Here is a 14,714-nt window from a genome sequence, read left to right as displayed (position 1 = left end):
GAATATAGTCTTCAATGAGCTCACAATATAATGGAGAAAAAGTCAAGAAAACCACTAATTACAAAGAGTACAAGTGTTATGAGAGAAGTACAATAAATTATCAAAGACGTTGCACCTAGCTTTTCCTTAGTGTGTTGGGGCTTCTGAAAGGAGGACATACCTGGCAGCTGAATCATGGAGGACAAATAAAATGCATCCACAAGGATAAGAGGAGGAAGGGTATTCCAGATTGCAGGGATACCACAGAGGATAAAGTGCCTGTTACATTCAAGAAACTGCAAGTAGTTCTATTATGACTGGCATGGTGGTGGAAGGGTGCCAGTGCATGGGGTTGGGAGCCTGGGAGAGAATCAAGCTACAAAACACATTGGGGCCAGATGAAGATGGACCTTTAATAGACATGCTAATTAGTGTGGGGAGCTACTGAAGTATTTTAAGTATGATAGTGACAAGATCTGAAGAATGAACTGATGAATGGATAACCAAAAGGTGTATATCAAGCATGTCAAACTCGCGACCCACAACGAATATTTTTGTGGCCCAGCCAATATAATGGTATGTAAGAAACATTTTAATAAAAATGTCATAACTTAAATTTTACAATATCCTGTTATACATAATTATTAATAACGAACTACAACGTTCGCTAATGACTAATTACTATAATTGTGTTGCATTCATTTTCCTTACACACCTTACATGCAGGCACACCATTTTTCTCCACTAATACTAGCAGCAAATATTTTAGCAGCCGATTGCCATGTCATTAGTCTTGGACTGACTTGTTTGGTGGAAATATTTCGCTTTCAGAGAACAAGAAAAATAGGTTTATTTGCATTACACTTATTAATTTGTGCAGTTATTCAGTGTCTGGTAAGTTAAGGTTCAAGAAAAATATTAATTTTTATTAAAATGTTCTATTATTTTATGTTAACAATTATTTATTTCAGCCCTTTGTATTCAACATGTCTCTATCGAAATAAACCCACGTTTTTATGAAAATTGAAGCTTTTCTTGTTTTGCGGCCCACATAAACTTCAACCTTGTTTATTTGGCCCATGTTAGCTTTTGAGTTTGACATACTTGCTATACACCTATTCAGTGGAATATTATTTGTCAGTAGAAAGGAAGGATGTTCTGGCAATATGGATGAACCTTGGAAACATTATGCTAAGTGAAAGAAGCTGGTCACCAAAGGCCATACATATATTATATGATTTCACTTATATGAAATGTCAAGAATAGGCAAATGCATAGAAAATGAAAGCAGATTTGGTTTTCCAAGGGCGGGGGAGCAGGGGCCTTGGGAGTGACAAGGTGTACAGAGTTTTTATTGAGTAATAAAAAAGTTCTGAAATCAGATAGTGGTAATGGTTGTACAATTCTTTGAATATGCTAAAAACCACTTAATTGTATACTTCAAAAGGATGAATTTTGTAGCATGTGAATTAGACCTCAATATAACTGTTATTGTTTCTTTTAAATTCTTAAGAACTATTAATCAAATAGAAAACAATCTTTTAATATCCTTGCCTATTATTTAGAAAATCATCTCATTTGCTGATCCGTAAACCTAATGACTCTCACTTAAACTCATTGCAGTTGAGTATGTGTGTATGTAAATGGTTTAACAAACAGACCCTAATTAAAATGCTTCTACATGTGTCTTCATTTAGGATTTCAGATCTTTAGGAAACATACTCATTTATGGCTTTCGAATGATTTTTATCTTTCTGATTTTATACTCTTTTCCTTCATATCTCTATATATAAAAGACTAAGTGACCATTACACTGGAACAACCGGAATGACCGGTTGCTATGAGGTGCACTGACCACCAGGGGGCAGACACTCAACGTAGGCGCTGCCCCCAGCCCATAGACCCCAATTGCCGATGGGGTCTGCTGGTCAACATCCCGGTCCCTCCCCCTGGCCAGCAGGCCCTGATCACCTAATCAGGGCCAGGCCCCCAGGCTGGGAAGAGGAACTGGAGGTGGGTGGTGGTGGATGTGGGTGGTGAGGGAAGGAGGAGGCGGGGAGGCGGGGAGGCAGGGATCCTGATCGGCCCTGATCACTGGCCAGGCCTAGGGACCCCACCTGTGCACTTATTTCATGCACTGGGCCTCTAGTTTAAGATGAAACTACGGATTGGCATCAAAATCCCTAGAAAATGACATAACTTCAAATCTATTAATTCAACTTCTAGAACTTATCTTAAGGAAATAATTGAACAAATATGCAACATACATTTATGATATGTTCATCATAGTAGTATTTGTAACAATAACATTACAAACCACACCTAAATGTCTAATAACAGGGGATTGATTAAATAAGTTATGATAAATTCATATCTACACTAATAAAGAGAAAGATGCAAATTAACCATCCCCCCATCACTCCACTACACCCACAAGCCACGCCCACCAGCCAATCAGGAGCAAGTATGCAAATTAACCCAACTAAGATGGTGGCAGCCACAGAGCTGGAGCGAGTAGGAGGCTTGGGTTGCCCCTGGCGATGGAGAAAGAGAAGCTTCCCGCCTGCTCTGGCCCGCCCTGGGCTCCGCTCAAGGCTACAAAGTTTCAATTTTAGAAGATAAATAAATCCCATAAAAAAAAAGAGAAAAAGGAGAAGCTGGGAGCTTGGGTCACCAGGGGGCTGTGGGCAGCCTGAAAACAGCCCTCAGCCCCTCACCCTGGCTGGCCACCCCCCCATGGGTTGAGGGTCCCCGCTGGGGGGCTTGGCCAGCTAGAAAACAGCCTCAGTCCCTCACCCAGGCTGGGCAGGCACCCCAGCAGAACCCGCACCCTGATCTGGGACACCCTTCAGGGCAAACCAGCCAGCCCCCACCCATGCACCAGGCCTCTATCCTATATAATAAAAGGGTAATATGCAAATTGACCCTAACAGCAGAACAACTGGGAATGACTGGTCACTATGACACACACTGACCACCAGGGGGCAGACGCTCAATGCAGGAGCTGCCCCCTGGTGGTCAGTGTGCCCCCACAAGGGGAGCTCTGCTCAGCCTCAAGCCAGGCTGACGGCTGCCAGCACAGCGGTGGTGGTGGGAGCCTGTCCTGCCTCCTTAGCAGCGCTAAGGATGTCTGACTGCAGCTTAGGCCTGCTCCCCGCTGGCAAGTGGACATCCCTCGAGGGCTGCCGGGCTGCCAGAGGGATGTCTGACTGCCAGCTTGGGCCCAATCCCCCAGGAGCAGGTCTAAGCCAGCAGGTGGACATCCCCTGAGGGTGTCCCAGACTGCAAGAGGGCACAGGCCAGGCTGAGGGACGCCCTCCCCCGCCCCGAGTCCACAAATTTTGTGCACCGGGCCTCTAGTAATATAATAATATGTGGTCATTAAAAATGAAGTCCTAGATGGCAGGAACAGAAATACACTAGTGCTCAGTGAAACAAGCAGTATAAATCACTATGTGGAGGATGAAACTACAGGGTGGGGCAGAAGAAGTTTACAGTTGTGAGTACATGAAAGTTTATCCTTTATTGTTTTCCATATAAACAACTGTAAACCTATCTTTGCCCCACCCTGTATGTTGGCTGAAATATGTTTACATGTATTTTTGTGTGGGAAAATATCTGCAAAGCTAGACTTTTAAACATTAATAGTGGCTGTAGTGGGAGACATCTTAGGGGGTGGGGATTTTTTTCTGCCTGCCACATATTATAAGCAGCAGATGAAAGCATAACTCTTCAGTCAGACTGTCTGTGTTCATCATTTATAAATGGGTGACCTTCAGAAAGTTAATTAACTTTTGTGTACCCCACATCAGTAAAATGGGTACAATAATGGTATAGTGACTCATTAGATTAAGTGAGTGAATATATACAAAATACTTAGAGCAGTGGATGGCACTTAAGGTAAGGTCAATAAATATTATTATAATATTGGGAGTCTGGAGTTAGAACTATAATCCAAGGTCTTTTATCCAGTGAAGTCCACATTGAGCGTGCATGAGTCTCCAGCTACACCATGTTTATTGCCAGGAAATTTCTCTTTGCTCTCCAGCTGGAGAACATTGAAAGCCCAATGTCTGTTATTGTCCCCTTGCACTAGCCACAGGTAAGAGGATTTGCATCTCTGATTTAGGAAAGGGGGTGTGAAGAGGGTGATAAGTTCCTCCTCTCCTAGCTCATCTGTGGTTTTCTAGTGGTGACTCTCAGAGGTAGTGACTCCAACTATTGTTCATGCTCAGTAGTGGACATGGGTCCCAACTGGAGGGCTTTCTGCAGGTTCCTGGTAATTTTCAGGGCTACCTCCTTCGGCAGCTCCAAGTCAGGAGCATCAGCTCTTTTTTTTTTTCTTTCTCCTTTTTAATATATCTTTATTGATTTCAGAGAGGAAGGAAGAGGGAGAGAGAGATTGAAACATCAATGATGAGAGAGAATCATTGATCAGCTGCCTCCTGCTGCCCCCTACTGGCAATCGAGCCTGCAACCAGAGCATGTGCTCTGACCTGGAATTGAACCCACCACATTTTTTTTTTAAAAGTATGTTTTTATTAATTTTTTTAGAGAGAGAAGAAGAGAGAGGGAGAGAGAGAGAGAAACACTGGTGAAAGAGAAACATCAACATCGATCACCTGCCTCCTGCATGATCCCCCATAGGAGGATCCAGCCTGCTATAGGGCATGTGCCCTGACTGGGAATCTTCCGGGGACCTTTTGGTGCCTGGGACGATGCTCAACAAACTGAGCCACACCAGCCAGGGCAGGAGCATCAGTTCTTTTGAGTAATGGCTTCTAGGATATAATTAATGGCTTAGGGCCGTGGTCGGCAAACTTCGGCTCGCGAGCCACATGTGGCTCTTTGGCCCCTTGAGTGTGGCTCTTCCTAAGCCTTAGGAGTACCCTAATTAAGTTAATAACAATGTACCTACATATAGAGTTTAAGTTTAAAAAATTTGGCTCTCAAAAGAAATTTCAATCGTTGTACTGTTGATATTTGGCTCTGTTGACTAATGAGTTTGCTGACCCCTGATCTATATGAATCTCAACTGGGCTGACTGGGCACGTCAAGTCTCTGCCACGTATCTGTTCCATGCCAGTAGGCTACCTCAGGAATGTCCTCATGGAGATGACAGAAACACAAGAAAGAGCAAGGCCTCTCGAGTTGTAGACATAGGAGCACCATACTTGCACTTCTGCTTCATTCTATTACCCAAAGCCAGGCACATGGTCAAATCCTGAGACAGAGGCAGAGGACACTTCAAAGTTAAATGCCCAAGGGGGTGGATGCAGAGAGGGTAAAAGATCATTCAACCCATCAGCAAGACCTATCAATTCTACCTTAGAAATACTTTCCACACCTGTCCAATACTCCTTCTATCTTATTGCTAACACCACTTCAGTTCACCATGATCTCTCTTACCTATCACCACCTCACTGCTCTGTCCAAATCTTTCTTGTCCATTCCTTCTCAGACCATTCTCAATGCAGCAATGAGAATAAACTTAAAAAGAAAACCTGCTCTGACCACTCATTTAATTAAGTTTGCCAAATGGTTTCCTATTGTTCTCAGGATAAAGGTGAAAATCCTGACTAAGGCCTGAATTGTTTACAACTTTCAATTGAGGGGTTATTTTAAAGCAAATAGGTGATCTTGGTGAAAGGGAGAAAGAGAGTGAAGAAGGAGTGTGGGAAAGAGAGGCTTTGTAATGATTTCCATGTGAGGACAGCCTGGGACCCCTTTTTCCAACCTCATCTCCTTCCATTCTTTCTTTCACTTTATGGTTGGAGCACATCATAATTCCCCAACTTGTACACTATTTCAAGCCTCTGGGGTCTTACTGGGACTGCTCTGTGTCCAAGTAGAGTTCTTTTTCCCTTCTTTTGGTATGAATTCAAAACCCTCTGCCTTTCTCATTTCCTTCTTCCAGGGAAAAAGCAGAGAGGAGAAAAGCCCTGATTGGTTTGGCTCAGTGGATAGAGTGTGGGCCTGCAAACTGAAGGGTCCCGGGTTCGATTCCAGTCAAGGGCGAGAGAGGGAGAGAGAGAGAGAGAGAGAGAGAGAGAGAGAGGATGAGGGTGAGAGGATGAGGGAGAGAGGATGAGGGAGAGGTTGGTTGGGTCACAACATGAGGAACTGTATTTAAAGGGCCAGAAGGTTGAGCATCACTGTTCTAGTCTCTTGTACCTCAGGACCAGCGCTCAGGTTCCTCAGTGGCTTGACAACTCTTGGTTTTCCTCAGCACCACCTCTAGAGGGCACCTCACAGCAGAGCAACAGAGGACCCGTGCTGCAGTTCTTCCTAAGTCTGGAAGTCTGTGCTCTCTCCTCAGACACCAACATCTGGGTGTGCTTGAGCCAGACAGAGTCCCATGGAACCAAAGTTAATCTAGAGAGGGCTGGCTGAAGGCTACCACTAGGCATGACCTAATGCCATGTTATACTTCTTCCCATTTTTAAGCTAGTCTTCATGCAAGTCACAAATGGTTTTTCCAAAGGTACCAGTAATGAAGTTTTACAAAGTTTTACTTTTCACAAGTAATTTTGGAAAAGGGTGCATATGAGAGGTTTTTCACGGTGTTAAGGTCTGACCTTGTCTTTCTGGTTACCTAGCCTATATGCCGCTGGGCATAAACTTACAAGTGCTCAGAAAGTTAGTCTACAAGGCCAACATGTAACATTCGAACTTTAGAGGAGAAACTTTATATGGCTTTTTAATGATGAAGGTGAATGACTGTGACAGTCTCGGCGATTGTAAATGGAGATACCAAAATAGAACTTGTCTTAAGGGAACTGCAACTGCAGTTTATGAAATATGCTTTTCTTTAAAATTCTGAAAAATCTTGGCTTTAGCTGATGCTAAGAAATTGGTTTCGAGGAAGGCCATATCTCAAGTAAAAATGGTATACTTTTTTTTTGGTTAATCCTCACCCGAGGATATTTTTTTCATTGATTTTTAGAGAGAGTGGAAAGGAGGGGGAGAGACAGAGAGAGAAACATCGATGTGAGAGAGACACATCGATTGGTTGCCTTGTGCATGCGTCCCGACCAGGGCTGGGGTAGAGCCAGGAACCAAGGTAAGTGCCCTTGTCCAGAATCGAATCCAAGACCCTTCAGTCTGTGGCTGACGCTGTAACCACTGAGCAAACTGACCAGGGCAAAAAATTGCACACTGTTACAATTATAGGTCAAAACACATTGGTTAAATATTATAGAATATAGTATTTTCATGTTTTCACATAATTATGAAAGTTCAAAGTGTTTCTGGAATAAAAACTGACTCACGAAAATAACAAACACAGTCACAGATTCAATTGTTTCTGAGGGGAAACTTTTTTTTGCCAAAAATGTGGCAAATAATATATTTTTTTCATGAATCAAGTAAAGTTAATATGAAAATATGTTGTGGTTTATACAAGTAGCACCACATATACACAATAGGCTATTTACTTAGTCCTTGTGATTATTAGAAGACTCTACACATCAAGGATAAAGGTATTATTAATAGTTTTCTGTTCTATGGATCAAAAGTGTGATGACAAAATAATTTAAGATTAATTGCTGAGTGTCAAATCTTAGACTTTGAACAATTTGCCATGGGAAAAACTGAGGAATTTATATGCAGAAGAGATGTGTCCTAGGGCCATTAGAAACTAGAAGATGGGGGAGGGGGAAGGAGGGAGAGAAAGAGGAAGGAAATGGGGAGGAAGAAATAGGGGCATTGGCAGCTGAATATACTGCTTCGACATATGACTGGACTTTAGTCAACAAATAATGATATGTAAGCTTCATAACAAACGTAAAGGAGAATTGCTTTAGAAACTGAGCAAACTTGAGCCCCAAAAGATAGAGATACAAATAAAAATTCTCAGGCTGACCAAAGTCCTCTAAACATTTCACAAAAATCTTATGCATAGATGTTTAAAGGAATCCCAAACTCTCACACATTTTTAAATAATGTTAATAGCAAAATAGAAATACTTGGTTGCATTGGTAAGATAATTACGAATAATGCATTGGAGCACTAAGAAGACGAATAAAACCCATAAAAATTACGATGTGATTACAAATATCTTAGTGGCAACATAATGCAGATGATCCTAACAGAAGAAATACATGTTGTTTGCTCTCTAGACTTGTACCATAGTTTTAGGTCATTATAAAGGTTTATTTATTAGGGAAAAGAGTATTTTTTAAAGATACTACTATTCTTTTGATTTGTTAAAAGCATTAGAAAAGTAAGCAATTTATTGCCTTTTATCTGAGATTCCTATTAAAATGAGAATTTGACTAATGAATATATATATATATATATATATATATATATATATATATATATACATACATATATATATATATCTCTGCGTCATAGTTGAGGCTGACCATCATGGGTGGTTATCTTTAGGGGGATTTGAAGGTAAAAGTTAAAATTGTGTCTGACTTTGGTTACTTTATAATTTTTTTTATTAGTAGCTCCAGTAATCCAATTATGATCTAACAATTAACCATCTCTGGGATGTCTGTCTATTGCTTTCTGTTTACTTCTTGGTGAAATTCTCGAGTTTTTAAAAAATCTCTTTCATTTGATTTTTGTATTTTCTTTTAAAAGTAAATAATCATACTCCTTCACAAACTGTATTTCCAGATTTCTTGTCTTTGAAAAAAATAAAAGAAAAATTCTTTAAAGCCCGTGTTTAATATGAGACTTCAACGGGTGGTGGATATTTGGATTGCTGAGTTTTATACAGTTTTCTGATTCTGTCAGAGCCCCTAAGAGCTTTCCTACTCAGCTTCACATACAACCTAAAATAGTAGAAACTATTAAAAACAGGAGCTGGTAACTGTAGGTGGCTCCTCCTCCCTAGCTATTCCTAAAATAGTATCAGTAATCAGCTTTTTGATTATCACCCTTTAGGCTTCCTCAAAGCTCTTTCAATTGTATAATTTTTTGACACTATCTGCACCATTTAAAAATAATGAATTGAAAAATTCAGTCAAACCTTTTTTTTGTCACTTGTGCTAAAATAAGGTTTTAAAGTGAAAAATTGTTTTTTAATTTTTAAATTTAACTTAATTTTTCCATCACCTTTTATCCCCTCTATGTCCTCTACCACCTCCACCCCTACTCCTCCATCCCCGAAATCACCCACTGTTGACCATGTCCATGAGTTCTCCCTTTATTTTTTTTGCTCAATCTCTCCACCCCGCCAGCCTCCCCCTTCCCAAGCTGTCTGCTCTCTATTTATGAGTCTGTCTCTATTTTGCCTAGTAGTTGTTTGTTTTGTTGTAAACTATATTCAGTCAAATTAAGATTATTTTAGATTTAATATGGTTTTATTTAATGCTAACACATTGTACCCCATACAATAATCCTAAACAGTTATTATTTACTTACTGTTTATTCTAACTCTGGATTTATCTTTATATATATACAATCTGGCTACCGACCCTATACACCACTAGACATAAACTTTATCTTTATATTCATATGTGTGTGTATATATATATTCCCTCTCTCTCTCTCTCTCTCTCTCTCTCTCTCTCTCTCTCCTTTTTACAATAACTCATTCTAAATTCTAATCTACTAGTGTAACTTCCCAGCATAGTTCTAGGACCTTCAGGTAAACTTGATGTCCAAGTCTTTCCTGGAAATCTATTCTCATCTGATTGTGCCTCTTCCTCAACTTATCCAAATGATACTAGGGAGGGTTTAAGTTTGAATTTACAGAACTTAGTCCTCATGATTTCTTTACACACCCAAAAGAGAAAAATGACCCAAGAAAAGTGTTTTGCAGCTACTTGGTTTTCTTTTTTTTACTTGTCTTAGATTCCTCATATCTGTTTTTATGTTGCTTTTTTTTTTCATCTAAAGGTGTTCACTCCAAACTCCCCTGTTCCTTCTGATAAATGTCTAATATGCTAAGTGTCCAGTCGTCCATTTGGCCATTCAACCAATCAAAGCGTAATATGCTAATGATATGTATGCTAAGGCTGCTCAACTGCTCGCTATGATGTGCACTGACCACTGGGGGCAGACACTGTGACCGGTAGTTTAGCTTGCTGCTGGGGTCTGGCCAATCAGGACTGAGCAAGATGGGCCGGAAACGCCCTGGAGCCCTCCTGTGGTCCCTCCCCAGCTGGCCAACCTCCCATGTCCCTCCCTGGCCTCGATCATGCACCGGTGGGGTCCTTCAGCCTGGCCTGCGCCCTCTTGCAATCTGGGACCCCTTGAGGGATGTTGAAGAGCCGGTTTTGGCCCAACAGCAAACGGCCGGTCACTATGATGTGCACTGACCACGGGGTAGATGCTCAATGCAGGAGCTGCCCCCGGTGGTCAGTGCGCCCCCACAGGGGGAGCGCTGCTCAGCCAGAAGCCAGGCTCATGGCTGGCAAGCACAGCAGAGGTGGCAGGAGCCTCTACCGCCTCCGCGGCAGCGCTAAGGATGTCTGACTGCCGGCTTAGGCCCACTCCCTGTGGGGAATGGGCCTAAGCCAGCAGTTGGACATCCCCCGAGGGCTCTCAGACTGTGAGAGGGCACAGGCTGGGCTGAGGGCCCCCCCCCCCCCCCCCGAGTGCACAAATTTTATGCACTGGGCCTCTAGTTTTTAAAATAATTTCCTTTAGTTAAAAAAGAACAAAGGATTTGGTTCAGTTAGTGATTACTATCTCTTAGAGAGACTTGGACTCTGTAGAATATAGCAGTCTTTTTTTTAAAAGAAAAAAATTTAATCAGAAAAATTACAAGGATTTAAAAGCAAATTTATTTATTTATTAATTAAATCCTCACTCAAGGATATTTTTCCATTGATTTTTAGGAGAGTGGAAGGGTGGGGGAGACACACAGAGAGAGAAACATCAATGTGAGAGAGAAACATGGATTGGTTGCCTCCTGTACAAGCCTTGACCAGGGCTGGGGATTGAGCCTGCAACTGAAGTACATGCCCTTGACCGGAATCGGACCCAGAACCCTTCAGTCCGAGGGCTGACGCTCTATTCACTGAGCCAAACCAGCTAGGGCTAAAAGTATATTTAAATGGGTCTCGCTACAAAAACAATTCTGACATAGTCTCACTGAAGCATCTTTTGCTTTGGCGATCCCTCTTGGTTTCATGCCATTGTTGAAAGCTCTCAGGCTCGAGGGTAGTACTTCTCATAGACAGAAGCAAATCGGAATCCCTGGTACTAAAGTAATTTAGTCTGAAAGATGGAAAAAATCTATTGTTTTGATAATACTGTTATGGACACTTTTGGTGACCTGCCAGATTCCCTTTATCAGACTGGTGCTCTCATCCTGCAGGTGCTGCCCACAGCACACATCTGACACTTCTCTTGAAAATTACCCTCAGCCTGGAGTCTCCTTGTTGGGAAATACTTGGCAGGTTGTACCCTCCTGGCTGGGAGTGGTTCGCAGCCAATGGCTGACTGATACCATGGTACAAAAGGTGAGAAGATGCTGTAGTACCAGCATGCTCAAGACCACTCTGTATGATCAAGCTTCCACTCAACCTACATCTTGGCTTAGTTTCTTCCTCTGCCCTATCTTACTTCCCTCAGTCCCTTAGAGATTTCACTGGACAGCCATTTCAGTTAACCACTTGCACAAAATATCCCCATTCAGGGAAACTAACTTTAGACAAATAAAAACTACAAAATTAAAGCTCTGCAGCATCATCTTGCCTAGTAGAAATATGTAGATTCTGTATTTTGCCTACCAGTGATTTTTGGAAGCCAGAGTCAGGAGATAAAATGCATTTCCCGCCTCCCCTAACATAGAACAACTTTGGGGGCAGAATGGGAAAAAAAGTGGATGGTATTTTTATTACATACTATATATTATTGAGACATATCCTAAATGTTATCTGGGTAAATTAAAAAAGTTAAAAATTATTGCCACAGGCAGACATCTAACAGCTATTACTTCTTTTCTTTTAAAAAAATAAATACATTTTTATTGACTTCAGATAGGAAGGGAGAGGGAAAGAGAGAGAGAAACATCAATGATGAGAGAGAATCATTGATGGGCTATCTCCTGCAAGCCCCCTATAGGGGACTGAGCCCACAACCTGGGCATGTGCCCTTGACTGGAATCAAATCCAGGACCCTTCAGTCTGCAGGCCAACACTCTATCCACTGAGCCAAACCAGCTAGGGCAGCTATTACTTCTTATTTATCTTTTTGTTTTGTTTTAGTTCTATTAATTTGGGGTTTCCCAAGAATCCTAGTTGGTTATAACCTTTTCAAGCAAGAAACTAGAAATACCATGAGGTCCCTCCCTGACATGCCACTTAAAACATGTGGTAGTGCCCGACCTATGAAACAGGAGGTCACAGTTTGATTTCCTGTCAGGGCACTTGCTCGGGTTGCAAGCTTGATGATCGGTAGGGGGCATGCAGGAGGCAGCCGGTCAATTATTCTCTCTCATCATTGATGTTTCTATTTCTTTCTCCCTTCTTCTCTGAGATCAATAAATATATATTAAAAAAATACAAACATGTGGAGGCCACTTTTTAAATGAATATGAAAGATTTTACACACTTCCAAAAGATTTATTTGACTCTCAGGAATTAACTTTCTCTCATTGGGCAGGGCAGGCTGAGGGACCCCACTGGTGCATGAAGCTGTGCACCGGGCCTCTAGTACGCATATAAGATCTTTGGTTAATCTCTTCCCGCCCTCCTTCCTCCCCGCTTCCTTGTGAGATTCAGCAGTCTGTTCCATGTTTCCATGCCTGTGGTTTCCGCTCCTGCCTTGAGCATCTGCCCCCTGGTGGTCAGTATGTATCATAGCTACCGGCTGGTTGGCTGGTCGACTGGTCACTGAGGCTTTTATATATATAGATTGCTGAATGAAAATGTTCCAGTAAATGGTATTTAAAATGGTATTTTTTAATCACCTTATTTTTTCATATGAATGCCCCAGTGATATTATCCTAAAGAACCATGACTGTGTTGTATTTTATTATATTCTTTAATAAGCTGAAATCCATGTCTTCCTTATATTATAATGTCTAGACACCAACATTTCCAATTGGCTAAAGCAGCAGTCGCCAACCTTTTGGACCTCACGGACCATCAGTGGTCCGTGGACCACTGGTTGGCGACTGCTGCTCCAAAGGTTTCCTTAAACCAGCATCGCCAACCTTTCAGACATCATGGACCACCAGTGGTCCACAGACCATTGGTTGGCGACCCCTGGGCTAAAGCACACTGCCATGACTTTTTAAAAAGTTTCTTCTAAGTGGTGATTCCTTTAGGAATCCTAGTAAAAGGAGACTGTGAAGACTACATTTCTCTCAATGTTTCTGAATAGAAGACTCAGGATGTTTTTTCTCAACATACAAGACAAAGACAGAATAGGCAAAAAATTTATTTTTTATTTTTTAAAAATCTCACTTTTACTGTCCTCAAACAACTAAGTGGCATTGTGAACCTCAGATTGCAATGCAATTAAGATGCAGCTGAAATAATCAATTGTGTTGTAAAATAATTCATGCTTGATATTTATTATTTAGTTTTACATATCAAAAACATCTATTTCAGTCCCTTCCTACGTTTAGTCCAAAATGCTATATATAAACAGTATTATATTTATCCCTTGATCCTGAATGTTACTTTCATATAAAGCATAGAATCTCCAAATTAGTTTGTATACGTAATCACTTGAAGTAGAATTAAGGATGGGGCAGATGTATAACATATCATAAAATGAATTTATATATGTCTATATACACATACATATAAATTAAATCATATTTGTCTAATAGTGGTACAAAATGAAGGGAATGTGTTTTATGGAGTTTAATATTTATGTAGTAAATATAAATCATAGGCTGTGTAGAGTTCTAGATAAATGTGTTTGCTAATCTTGATTTTTATACCCATGGAGAATACATGACAGGAAATAGACATATGGTATATCTATTTTCATAAGCATATCTTTTGCAACCTTTTGTTTATGATTCATCTAATGTCATGAGTTGGAACAAACCTGGAAAATTATTCTTGTGCATTTTCGAATTTGCCACTGCCAAGGATGCCTCTGGGCATTGCTATCCCCAAGTAAAGGTATCAAATCAATGCTTTGATTTTGTACTTGTAATCTTTCTTCTCTTCTTAACATAATTATCTACACTAATAAAATACAAAGATGCTAATTGACCATAACTTCGCTACACCCTAAGCCATGCCCACCAGCCAATCAGAGCGACTATATGCAAATTAACCCAACCAAGACGGCGGCTGGCAGCCACGGAGCTGGAGCAAGCAGGAGACTTGGTTGCCCCGGCGATGGAGGAAGCTAAGCTTCCCGCTTGCCCTGGCTGGCTCTGGCCTCCGCTGAAGGCAACAACGTTTCAATTATAGAAGATAAATAAACCCCAGATACCTGCTTCCAGCCAGCCTCCACTGGGAGCTTGGGTGGCTGTGGGCCGTGGCCAGACTGCAAACAGCCATCAGACCCTCACCCAGGCTGGCCATACCCTCATGGGGTGAGGGTCCCCACTGGGGGCCTTGGCCAGCCTGCAAACAGCCATCAGCCCCTCACCCAGACTGGCCAGGCAGCCCAGCAGGACCCCCCACCCTGAAGGGGCTGTGGCCAGCCTGAAAATGGCCCTCAGCCCCTCACCCAGGCTGGCAGGTACCCCAGTGGGGACCCCCAAACTGAAGGGGCTGTGGCCAGGCTGCAAACAGCCATCAGCCCCTCCCCCAGGCTGGCCAGGCACCCCAGGGGGGACCCCTAACCTGAAGGGG

The 14,714-nt window shown here is 41.8% G+C and overlaps 1 protein-coding gene across 1 annotated transcript in view; it reads right to left on the bottom strand.

Annotated features, from left to right (window-relative positions):
• LRRC7 (leucine rich repeat containing 7) overlaps positions 1 to 14,714 on the bottom strand; it is a 307,069-nt gene that overhangs the window by 13,876 nt on the left and 278,479 nt on the right. The window lies entirely within an intron of this gene.

This window comes from Myotis lucifugus, unplaced genomic scaffold, assembly GCF_000147115.1.
Source record: "Myotis lucifugus unplaced genomic scaffold, Myoluc2.0 scaffold_265, whole genome shotgun sequence".
NCBI classification, from domain to species: Eukaryota; Metazoa; Chordata; class Mammalia; order Chiroptera; family Vespertilionidae; genus Myotis; species Myotis lucifugus.
The sequence above is the reverse complement of the archived record's forward strand: the minus strand, read 5'-3'. Positions and strand labels throughout refer to the sequence as shown.